The sequence below is a fragment of the Pseudophryne corroboree genome, chromosome 4 (assembly GCF_028390025.1).
Source record: "Pseudophryne corroboree isolate aPseCor3 chromosome 4, aPseCor3.hap2, whole genome shotgun sequence".
Classification (NCBI taxonomy): domain Eukaryota; kingdom Metazoa; phylum Chordata; class Amphibia; order Anura; family Myobatrachidae; genus Pseudophryne; species Pseudophryne corroboree.
The window spans coordinates 928074115-928085821 of NC_086447.1; the positions used below are offsets into that span (position 1 = coordinate 928074115).

The window sequence follows — 11707 nt, forward strand, 5'->3', positions numbered from 1 at the left end:
AGGGGGAGATGGAGACAGGTAAGGAGAGTTGGAGGAGATGGAGGGTTGGCTGGGAGAGGTGAGAATGAAAGAGAGGTAGAGAGAGACTAGAATTCGCCGGAGCAGCAGATGCACTATGCCCCCCGTGTTATTATGTTGCAGCGGCGGCGGTGGGTGACAGGGGGTGACGGTGAGTGGGCCCCTCTCACAGGGATGACACGCCGGCCTCGCCCAGCAGCAGCAGCCGGGCTGTGGAGAGAGGCTTCCCCCAGTGTGTGGCTCCAGCTGCCGGGGCCCGCCTCCTCCTGCTCCCGGGGCCCGCCTCCTCCTGCTCCCGGGGACCTCCCCAGCTTGCATCACCGGTCGGGACTATTATTAGAATGACGTCAGGGCGGGCCAGCATTCCAGAACTGCCCCCTCCGCTATATAAGGGGTGATGCAACTCCGAGCCGGGGAGAGAGGGACAGAGCAGCGCCGGGCACACCGTCCTCCTGTGCTGCTGCTGCCGCCGGGGGCTTTGTCTGCCAGTGCCCCCAGCACCACACTGCAGGTAAGCCGGGGGACCGGGCAGCGCTCCGGGGCTCTGATGATGGCTCCTTCTGCTGATTCCCAACTTTATAGCTTCACCCCCCAGAGCTGTGCCCCTTCTACCCCCAGCTGTGCCCCCCTCACCCCCAGCTGTGCCCCCCTCACCCCCAGCTGTGCCCCCCTCACCCCAGCTGTGCCCCCTCATACCCCGGGAACCCCCATGAGTCACTCAGAGACACTTCTGTAACTTTCTGCCTAATAACTGCCCCCTCCCTGTACCTGCCCCCGGGACGGCTGCGAACAATAGCGATCTCCTCACATTGTTACTGGCGGTATAGTGTTACTTTCTTACCGCTACTGCGGCCGGCGTTACATTGTTACCACTTGTGTGACTGGCGTTATATTATTACCACTTGTGTGACTGGCGTTACATTGTTACCACTTGTGTGACTGGCGTTATATTATTACATTGTTACTACTTGTGTGACTTGCGCTATATTATTACCACTTGTGTGACCGGCGTTATAGTGTTACATTGTTACTACTTATGTGACCGGCGTTACATTGTTACTACTTGTGTGAACGGCGTTATATTGTTACATTGTTACTACTTGTGTGACAGGCGTTAGTTACTGTTACCACTTTTGTGACTGTCGTTATATTGTTACATTGTTACTACTTGTGTGACTGGCGTTAGTTACTGTTACCACTTGTGTGACCGGCGTTATATTATTACTTTGTTACTACTTGTGTGACCGGCGTTACATTGTTACTACTTGTGTGACTGGCGTTACTTTGTTACTACTTGTGTGACTGGCGTTACTTTGTTACCACTTGTGTGACTGGCGTTACTTTGTTACCACTTCTGTGACCGGCGTTATATTGTTACTTTGTTACTACTTGTGTGACTGGCGTTGTATTGTTACATTGTTACCACTTGTGTGACCGGCGTTATATTATTACCACTTGTGTGACTGACGTTATATTGTTACTTTGTTACTACTTGTGTGACTGGCGATATATTGTTACATTGTTGCCACTGGTTTGACCTGCGTTAAATTGTTACCTTGTTACCAATAGCATGACTGGCGTTACAGTGTTACATCGTTATCACTAGGAGCTCTGTCTGTATAACATGACCTGATATATATACCCCCATGTACCGACCACCCAAACTACTGACAGCTTCCTCTTACCTCCCCTGCGCCCTCCCCAATACACAGCGCCCGGTCTGTGCCCCCAGCCCGGGCACCGCGGTATATTCTGGTGTGTGCCCCCCAGCCCGGGCACCGGGGTATGTTCTGGTGTGTGCCCCCAGCCCGGGCACCGGGGTATATTCTGGTGTGTGCCCCCAGCCCGGGCACCGGGGTATATTCTGGTGTGTGTGCCCCCAGCCCGGGCACCGGGGTATATTCTGGTGTGTGTGCCACCAGCCCGGGCACCGGGGTATACTGCGGTGTGTGCCCCCAGCCCGGGTACCGGGTATACTGTGATGTGGCGGATACAGTATACGCTGCGTGTTGCTATGTAAATGTGTTTATTCCATAGTTTATTATTGTTGTCAGGGAACTTGAATTGGTAAAAGTTATACAACGGGGACCTTGTCTGTGTACAGTTATATATACTCTGAGATATACTGCGTGTTGTTACAGATATATACGGGAGGAATTCCATATATACGGTACAGTGCACGTGTTTATAGATGTGATATATAGATCAGGTTATTATATACCTTGCAGGCTATTATATATGTGTTTTTATATATATATATATATATATATATATATATATATATACATATATATTAGGTTATTATGTATATTTATACAGTGCACATTTTTATAGCTGTTATATATAGTCCAATATATACTGTAGTCCAGGTCATATATAGTGAGAGTAATTATTAATGTGCAGGTTATTATAGATGTTTTATACAGCGCATGTTATTATATATGTATAATGCATGTTGTTATATATAGTGTAGGGTATTATAGATGTCTAACACATCTGGACTGTTAGGTGCCTTGAGGACAGCTTTGGAAACCTTGATATAAGTTATATACAGTGCTTGTTATTAAATATGTTTTATATATAGTGCAGGAGTGATGTATACAGTGCAGGGTCTTATATATGTTATGCATAGTGCAGGTTACTATGTTGTATCTGCATGTTATATGTAGTGCAATGTATTGTATGTTATACACAGAGCCGGCCTTAGGCATAGGCAAACTAGGCAAATGCCTAGGGCATTTGGTATGCTTAGGGGCACCAGCAGCTTCTGCTGATTAAAATGATATGCGGCATGCCTATATTCTGTGTGTGACTGCGGCTGTATCTGCATACGAAATGCTACATTGCAGTGTATTCCTAGAAATCACTGTAATGTAGCATTTCGTATGCAGATACAGCCACAGTCGCACACAGAATACAGGCATGCTGCATATCATTTTAATCAGCAGAAGCTGCTTGTGTATCCTAGCCACACAGTAATGCAAATAAGATACATTTTCATAAACAAAAGGCGCCCGACGTTAGCAGAGCTCATGCCAGGCATCTCCTGCAGAACTAGCGGTGGTGCTAGGGGGCACCAGCCAAAATCTTGCCTAGGGCATCAAATTGGTTAGGGCCGGCTCTGGTTATACAGTATAGTGTGGGTTACCATATAGGTTGTATATAGTGCAGGGTGTTATATGCAGTGCAGGACGTCCTTCCCTGAGTGTGAGTGTCTGGGCTAACTATGGGTAACTGCACTCAGGCTCTCTGTGCTCTCCCTGCTGCATTCCACTATTCTGATGAAACTGCCTGGTAACTTCACGTCTCTCTTCTGCTTTTCCCACTTTCCAAAAGGTGGCGTTACATTCCATTGCAAATGCTGGACTGTACATTGTGTGACACAGCGGGGACCAGTGTGATAGATGGATAGATGATAGAGAGAGGGATAGATATGTAGATATGAGATAGAGAGAGATAGATATGAGATAGAGAGAGATAGATATGAGATAGAGAGATAGATATGAGAGATAGATATGAGAGAGAGAGAGAGAGATAGATAGATAGATAGATAGATAGATAGATAGATAGATAGATAGATAGATAGATATGAGACAGATACATTTGAGATAGATATGAGATAGATATGAGATAGATAGATATATATTATTATTATTTATTATTATTATTATTATCCTTTATTTATATGGCGCCACAAGGGTTCCGCAGCGCCCAATTACAGAGTACATATGCACATAATCAAAACAGGAAAACAGTGACTTACAGTTGACGACAATTTAGGACAAGTACAGGGTAACTAAACATAACTACACCAGTAAATGACAGAGAAGTTCCAGGTGGCAGAAGACTGCTGGATTTGGTGCAGTTGAAGATTATTAAAGTAAGAAAAAGATAAGCACATGAGGGAAGAGGGCCCTGCTCGTGAGAGCTTACAATCTAGATATGAGAGATAGATAGATAGATATATAGATATGAGATAGATAGATATGAGATAGATAGATAGATAGATAGATAGATATTAGATAGATAGATACTGTAGATATGAGATAGATAGATATATATATGATAGATATGAGAGATAGATATATAGATATGAAATAGATAGATACTGTAGATATTAGATAGATAGATAGATAGATAGATAGATAGATAGATAGATAGATAGATAGATACATAGAGCAATAGACAGAACTCTCATATTTATCTATCAGGTGGTTACTGTCAATGGGTCTCTGCACTAATCTCTCAATGGGGGCAAAAAAAAATAATATACAGTATATACTAGCGTTTGTCAGTGGAACCAATTTTGGAAAGACAGTAGTGGCATTTAATATTGTAATGTATATTTTATATTGTACACATTGATCACAAAATGTCTTTGTAAACAATATTTGTAGCTTTTCCTTCTGGGATTAGCACTAAGGAACCAATTTATCAAGTTTTTTTATTTTTTTTATACAATAATGTGATAAAAGGTGTTTTCACACCCTATTCACAATGTGTTATGGGCCCTACACACTGGCAGATAACACTGCGCGATATGAACGTTCTCTTTCATTAATGAACGAGAACTCGTTCATATCTTTCAGTGTGGAGGCACCAGCGATGAACGATGTACGGCCCTGCGCTCGTTCATCTTTGGTGTCCCGTCGCTTATGCATGCAGGACAATATGGATGAGATTGTCCATTTTAGCATGCATGCATTACTACGGCCCCGGGGGTTGGCGGGGGGTTGGGCAGCTCGGCGGTGGGTCACCCAGTCTGTAGGGCACTTTAGTTTCACTCAAATGTATTAAAGGGCTTTTGGAGCAACTTTTGAGAAACTGTTTCAAACCCTTTAATTCACTTTTCTCTTACGTCCTAGAGGATGCTGGGGACTCCGTAAGGACCATGGGGTATAGACGGGCTCAGCAGGAGACATGGGCACTATAAAGAACTTTTAGTATGGGTGTGCACTGGCTCCTCCCTCTATGCCCCTCCTCCAGACCTCAGTTAGATCCTGTGCCCAGAGGAGACTGGGTGCATTACAGGGGAGCTCTCCTGAGTTTCCTGAAAAGAAAGTATTTTGTTAGGTTTTTTATTTTCAGGGAGCTCTGCTGGCAACAGACTCCCTGCATCGTGGGACTGAGGAGAGAGAATCAGACCTACTTAAATGATAGGCTCTGATTCTTAAGCTACTGGACACCATTAGCTCCAGAGGGAGTCGGAACACAGGTCTCACCCTGGGGTTCGTCCCGGAGCCGCGCCGCCGTCCTCCTCGCAGAGCCGGAAGAAAGAAGTCGGGTGAGTATGAGAAGAAAAGAAGACTTCAAGGCGGCAGAAGACTTCAGATCTTCACTGAGGTAAGCGCACAGCGGTAACGCTGCGTGCCATTGCTCCCACACAGCACACACAGAAAGGCACATATGGGTGCAGGGCGCAGGGGGGGCGCCCTGGGCAGCAATAAACCTCTTGGATGGCAATATATACATTATTAGGCTGCGGAGGCAGTAAATAATAAAACCCCCGCCATTTTTTGTTAATCAGAGCGGGACCGAAGCCCGCCGCTGGAGGGGGCGGAGCTTGATCCTCAGCACTAACCAGCGCCATTTTCTCCACAGAAGCTGCAGAGAACGCTGGCTCCCCGGACTCTCCTCTGCTGAACGCACTCAGAGGGCTGAAAAAGAGGAGGGGGGCACATTCCAGGCACAGTGAGTGGGGAAAATCAGTGTGATTTCATATAAAATCGCTCTCTGGGTTTATTCCAGTGTCAGTTTGGCGCTGGGTGTGTGCTGGCATACTCTCTCTCTGTCTCTCCTAAGGGCCTGGTTTGGGGAATTGTCCCTTATAGTCATATCCCTGTGTGTGGGGGGTGTCGGTACGTGTGTGTCGGCATGTCTGAAGCGGAAGGCTTATCCAAGGAGGAGGTGGAGCAGATGAGTGTTGTGTCCCCGTCGGTGGTGCCGACTCAGGATTGGATGGATATGTGGCATATGTTAAATGCAAGTGTAGCATCATTGCATAAGAGACTGGACAAAGCAGAGTCCAGGGTGTCGACAGGAGGTCAATCCACGGATTACACCGACTCACAGGGCCCGTCAGGTTCTCTGAAACGTCCCTTGTCACAAATAGTAGACACAGATACCGACACGGACTCTGATTCCAGTGTCGACTATGATGAAGCGAGATTGCACCCTAGGGTGACAAAAAGTATTCAGTGCATGATTATTGCAATTAAAGATGTTTTGCATATCACTGATGAACCCTCGGTGCCGACACGAGGGTGCACATGTTTAAGGAGAAGAAACAGGTAGTAAACTTTCCTCCATCTCATGAACTTAACGAGTTGTGAAAAAGCTTGGGAAACTCCAGATAAGAAACTGCAGATTCCCAAAAGGATTCCCCTCCCCACTAGATTGTTAGCTCTTCAGAGCAGGGCCCTCTTTCCTCTTGTCTAAACCCTCTTCTTGACACATTTCACTCAGCGACCATCTTTACCTGCTTTCTGTCCTGCTGGTAAAGGCTCATCTCTATCTATGGCCGCCAGCCCCAAGTAGTACAATGATTACTCCTTAGCTACTTACATCTAAGCTGTATTATGTTTGGAGAATTGTGTTGCTCTATGTTACCTGCACTCCATTTTTGTTATTTATTTACTGTTATGCTAAGTTTTGTCTCCCTGTACTGTCCTTTGTACGGCGCTGCGAAACACTTGTGGCGCCCTATAAATAAAATGTAATAATAATAATAATAATGGCGTACCCTTTCCCTACGCAGGACAGGGTATGTTGGGAATCCTCTCCCACAGTGGACAAGGCTTTAACACGCCTGTCCAAGAAGGTGGCGCTCCCGTCTCCTGACACGGCGGCCCTCAAGGATCCTGCGGACCGCAGGCAAGAGACTACATTAAAGTCTATTTATACACATACTGGTACTTTACTTAGACCGGCATTTGCGTCGGCATGGGTATGTAGTGCAGTAGCAGCTTGGACAGATACCCTGTCAGCTGACCTTGATACCCTAGATAGGGATACCATTTTATTAACATTAGCTCATATTAAGGACGCGGTCTTATATATGAGAGACGCTCAAAGAGACATTGGATTGCTGGGTTCCAGAGCCAATGCCATGGCTATTTCTGCAAGACGATCTTTATGGATCCGCCAATGGACGGGTGATGCGGACTCAAAAAAGCATATGGAGGTCTTACCTTACAAGGGTGAGGTATTGTTTGGGGATGGTCTCGCGGACCTGGTTCCACAGCTACCGCTGGTAAATCTACCTTTTTGCCCAACAGCAAAAGAAGCCTCCACAGTATCAGATGCAGTCCTTTCGGTCACATAAGTCCAGAAGAGGTCGGGGCTCCTCTTTCCTCGCCAGAGGTAAGGGTAGAGGTAAGAGAACACCTGCTTCGGCTAGTTCCCAAGAGCAGAAGTCCTCCCCGGCTTCCGCTAAGTCCACCGCATGACGCTGGGGCTCCCCTACGGGAGTCCGCACCGGTGGAGGCACGCCTTCGACTCTTCAGCCAAGTATGGGTTCAGTCAGACGTGGACCCTTGGGCGAGGGAAATTGTTTCCCAGGGCTACAAGCTGGAATTCGAGGAGGTGCCCCCGTGCCGGTTTTTCAAGTCGGCCTTACCAGCTTCTTCCCCAGAGAGGGAGGTAGTATTAGCTGCAATTCAAACGCTGTGTCAACAGCAAGTGATTGTCAGGGTTCCCCTGCACCACCAGGGAAAAGGATATTATTCGACCCTGTTTGTGGTCCCGAAGCCGGATGGTTCGGTCAGACCCATTTTAAATCTAAAATCCCTAAACTTGTACTTGAAACGGTTCAAATTCAAGATGGAATCGCTCCGAGCTGTAATATCCAGCCTGGAAGGGGGGGATTTTATGGTGTCGCTAGACATAAAGGATGCTTACCTTCATGTCCCCATATATCCCTCTCATCAGGAGTATCTGAGATTCGCTGTACAGGATTGTCATTACCAGTTTCAGACGTTGCCGTTTGGGCTTTCCACGGCCCCGAGGATTTTCACCAAGGTAATGGCGGAAATGATGGTGATCCTGCGAAGGCAAGGTGTCACAATTATCCCATACTTGGACGATCTCCTGATAAAAGCGAGATCAAGAGATCAATTGCTGGGGAACGTGTCGCTCTCCCTGAGGGTGCTCCAACAGCATGGTTGGATTCTCAATCTGCCAAAATCACAATTGGTTCCAACGACTCGGCTATCGTTCCTAGGCATGATACTGGACACGGAACGAAAGAAGGTTTTTCTCCTGTCGGAAAAAGCCCAGGGCCTCCAGAACATGGTCAGAGACCTGCTAAAGCCAAAAAGAGTGTCAGTTCATCAATGCACTCGAGTTCTGGAAAAAATGGTGGCCTCCTACGAGGCCATTCCCTTCGGCAGGTTTCATGCGAGAACGTTTCAGTGGGACCTTCTGGACAAGTGGTCCGGGTCCCATCTACAAATACATCAGAAAATAACACTGTCCCCCAGGGCCAGGGTGTCTCTTCTATGGTGGCTGCAAAGTGCTCACCTTCTAGATGGTCGCAGGTTCGGCATTCAGGACTGGGTTCTGGTAACCACGGACGCGAGCCTCCGAGGATGGGGAGCAGTCACCCAAGGAAGAAACTTTCAGGGAATATGGTCAAGCCAGGAGTCTTGTCTGCACATCAACGTGCTGGAATTAAGGGCCATATACAACGGCCTTCGACAAGCGGAGAGTCTTCTTCGTGACCTACCGGTTCTGATTCAATCAGACAATGTCACAGCAGTGGCACATGTGAACCGCCACGGCGGGACAAGGAGCAGAGTCGCAATGGCGGAAGCCACCAGGATTCTTTGCTGGGCGGAAAATCACGTAAGCGCTCTGTCAGCTGTCTTCATTCCGGGAGTGGACAACTGGGAAGCAGACTTCCTCAGCAGGCACGATCTCCATCCGGGAGAGTGGGGACTTCATCAAGAAGTTTTTGCAGAGATAACGAGAGTCTGGGGAGTTCCTCAAATAGACATGATGGCGTCACGCCTCAACAAAAAGCTTCCGAGGTACTGTGCCAGGTCTCGGGACCCTCAGGCAGTAGCAGTAGACGCCCTGGTGACACCATGGGTGTTTCAGTCAGTGTATGTGTTTCCTCCTCTTCCTCTCATCGCAAAGATTTTGAGGATTATAAGACAGAAAAGAGTACAGTCGATACTCGTTGTTCCAGACTGGCCTCGAAGGGCCTGGTACTCAGATCTTCAGGAAATGCTCACAGAAGATCCTTGGCCCCTTCCTCTCAAGGAGGACCTGTTGCAGCAGGGGCCCTGCGTATTCCAAGACTTACCGCGGTTGCGTTTGACGGCATGGCGGTTGAACGCCGAATCCTAGCCGAGAAAGGTATTCCGGAGGAGGTCATCCCTACTCTGATAAAGGCTAGGAAGGAGGTGACGGCGAAATATTATCACCGTATCTGGCGGAAATATGTCTCTTGGTGTGAAACCAAGAATGCTCCTATGGAAGATTTCCATCTGGGCCGTTTCCTCCACTTCCTACAGACAGGAGTGGATATGGGCCTAAAGCTAGGCTCTGTTAAGGTACAGATTTCGGCCCTATCTATATTCTTTCAGAAGGAATTGGCTTCTTTACCAGAAGTCCAGACTTTTGTGAAAGGAGTGCTGCACATCCAGCCTCCTTTTGTGCCCCCAGTGGCGACCTGGGACCTTAACGTGGTGTTACGGTTCCTTAAATCTCACTGGTTTGAGCCCCTTCAAACGGTTGAATTAAAATTTCTCACCTGGAAGGTGGTCATGTTATTGGCCTTGGCATCTGCAAGGCGTGTGTCAGAATTGGCGGCCTTGTCTCACAAGAGCCCCTATTTGGTTTTTCATGTGGATAGAGCGGAGTTGAGGACTCGTCCTCAATTTCTACCGAAGGTGGTGTCTTCATTTCATATGAACCAACCTATCGTGGTGCCTGTGGCTCGAGTGACTTGGAGGACTCCAAGTCCTTGGATGTGGTCAGGGCCTTGAAAATTTATGTAGCCGGAACGGCTAGGGTAAGGAAAACAGAGGCTCTGTTTGTCCTGTATGCAGCCAACAAGGTTGGCGCTCCTGCTTCTAAGCAGACTATTGCTCGCTGGATCTGTAACACGATTCAGCAGGCGCATTCTACGGCAGGATTGCCGTTACCTAATTCAGTAAAGGCCCATTCCACTAGGAAGGTGGGCTCTTCTTGGGCGGCTGCCCGAGGCGTCTCGGCATTACAGCTTTGCCGAGCAGCTACTTGGTCGGGTTCAAACACCTTTGCTAAACTCTACAAGTTTGATACCCTGGCTGACGAGGACCTCGCATTTGCTCAGTCGGTGCTGCAGAGTCATCCGCACTCTCCCGCCCGATCTGGAGCTTTGGTATAAACCCCATGGTCCTTACGGAGTCCCCAGCATCCTCTAGGATGTAAGAGAAAATAAGATTTTAAACCTACCGGTAAATCTATTTCTCGTAGTCCGTAGAGGATGCTGGGCGCCCGTCCCAGTGCGGACTTCTTCTGCAAGACTTGTATATAGTTGTTGCTTACATAAGGGTTATGTTGCAGTTAGAATCGGTCTTTGACTGATGCTGTTATTTGTTCATACTGTTAACTGGTTATGTGTATCCCAGGTTATATGGTGTGATTGGTGTGGGCTGGTATGAATCTCGCCCTTAGATTAACAAAATCCTTTCCTCGTATTGTCCATCTCCTCTGGGCACAGTTCTCTAGCTGAGGTCTGGAGGAGGGGCATAGAGGGAGGAGCCAGTGCACACCCATACTAAAAGTTATTTATAGTGCCCATGTCTCCTGCGGAGCCCGTCTATACCCCATGGTCCTTACGGAGTCCCCAGCATCCTCTACGGACTACGAGAAAAAGATTTACCGGTAGGTTTAAAATCTTATTTTTATTTTTTTTAGTAACCCACATCGCATTTTACATACTTATAATGGGAAATGCGATCTGGACGAATTTATTTAAAACTGCAGTGAGCCCTGTGATAATAATGGCAGCTTCTGCAATATGCTGCCTTCTGCACAGCGGGCAGGGAAAGCTGTGCGGGGAGCCGGCAGTGTGATCAGCTCTGTGAGTCTGAGCCGGTGATCGGTGCTCCGGTAAACACTGCTGGGCATCGGGACCTCCTTCTGCTGTACTGTGACCCCTGTGCAGTAAAGTGATGTTGCAAAGCGGCAGGTCACTTTACAGCAGTGGGGGGTCACAGCACAGCAGCAGGATCCAGTACCCGCAGCCACCTGAAAGCAGCGGTCACCAGCTCCCGAACGGGTAAGTATAATTACCGGTGGATGGGGGTCTTGACGCGACACTGGACACTCAGCGCCTGGGGTAGTCGTGACGGTGGGGATAGCTAATGGTAGCGATGGATGGCGGCACATGCTATATATATATATATATATATATATATATATATAAAAATAATATGTATAGCATTGTATGTATTTATGGGTGTAGTATGTTATGCCAGTGCTTGGGATCCCGGCGCCCAGCATGCAGGCAGTGGGGTGAGCGCAAAAGAGCCCCTTGCGGACACGGTGGTGCGCTAAGCGCGCCACGCTATTTATTCTCCCTCCAGGGGGGTCGTGGACACCCCAAGAGGGAGAATAGTTGTCGGTATGCCGGCTGTCGGGATTCCAGCGTCGGTATTGTGAGCGCCGGGATCCTGACTGCCCGTATTTATGTATG

General features: G+C 47.9%; 1 protein-coding gene across 1 annotated transcript in view; it reads left to right on the forward strand.

Moving 5' to 3' along the window:
- Positions 1-441: 441 nt before the first annotated feature.
- Positions 442-11707, forward strand: part of ATF3 (activating transcription factor 3) — a 31031-nt gene continuing 19765 nt past the window's right edge. Inside the window, exon 1 of the mRNA XM_063919051.1 lies at positions 442-529. The gene's annotated coding sequence lies outside the window, so the exon portion shown is untranslated. The remainder of the gene's footprint in view (positions 530-11707) is intronic.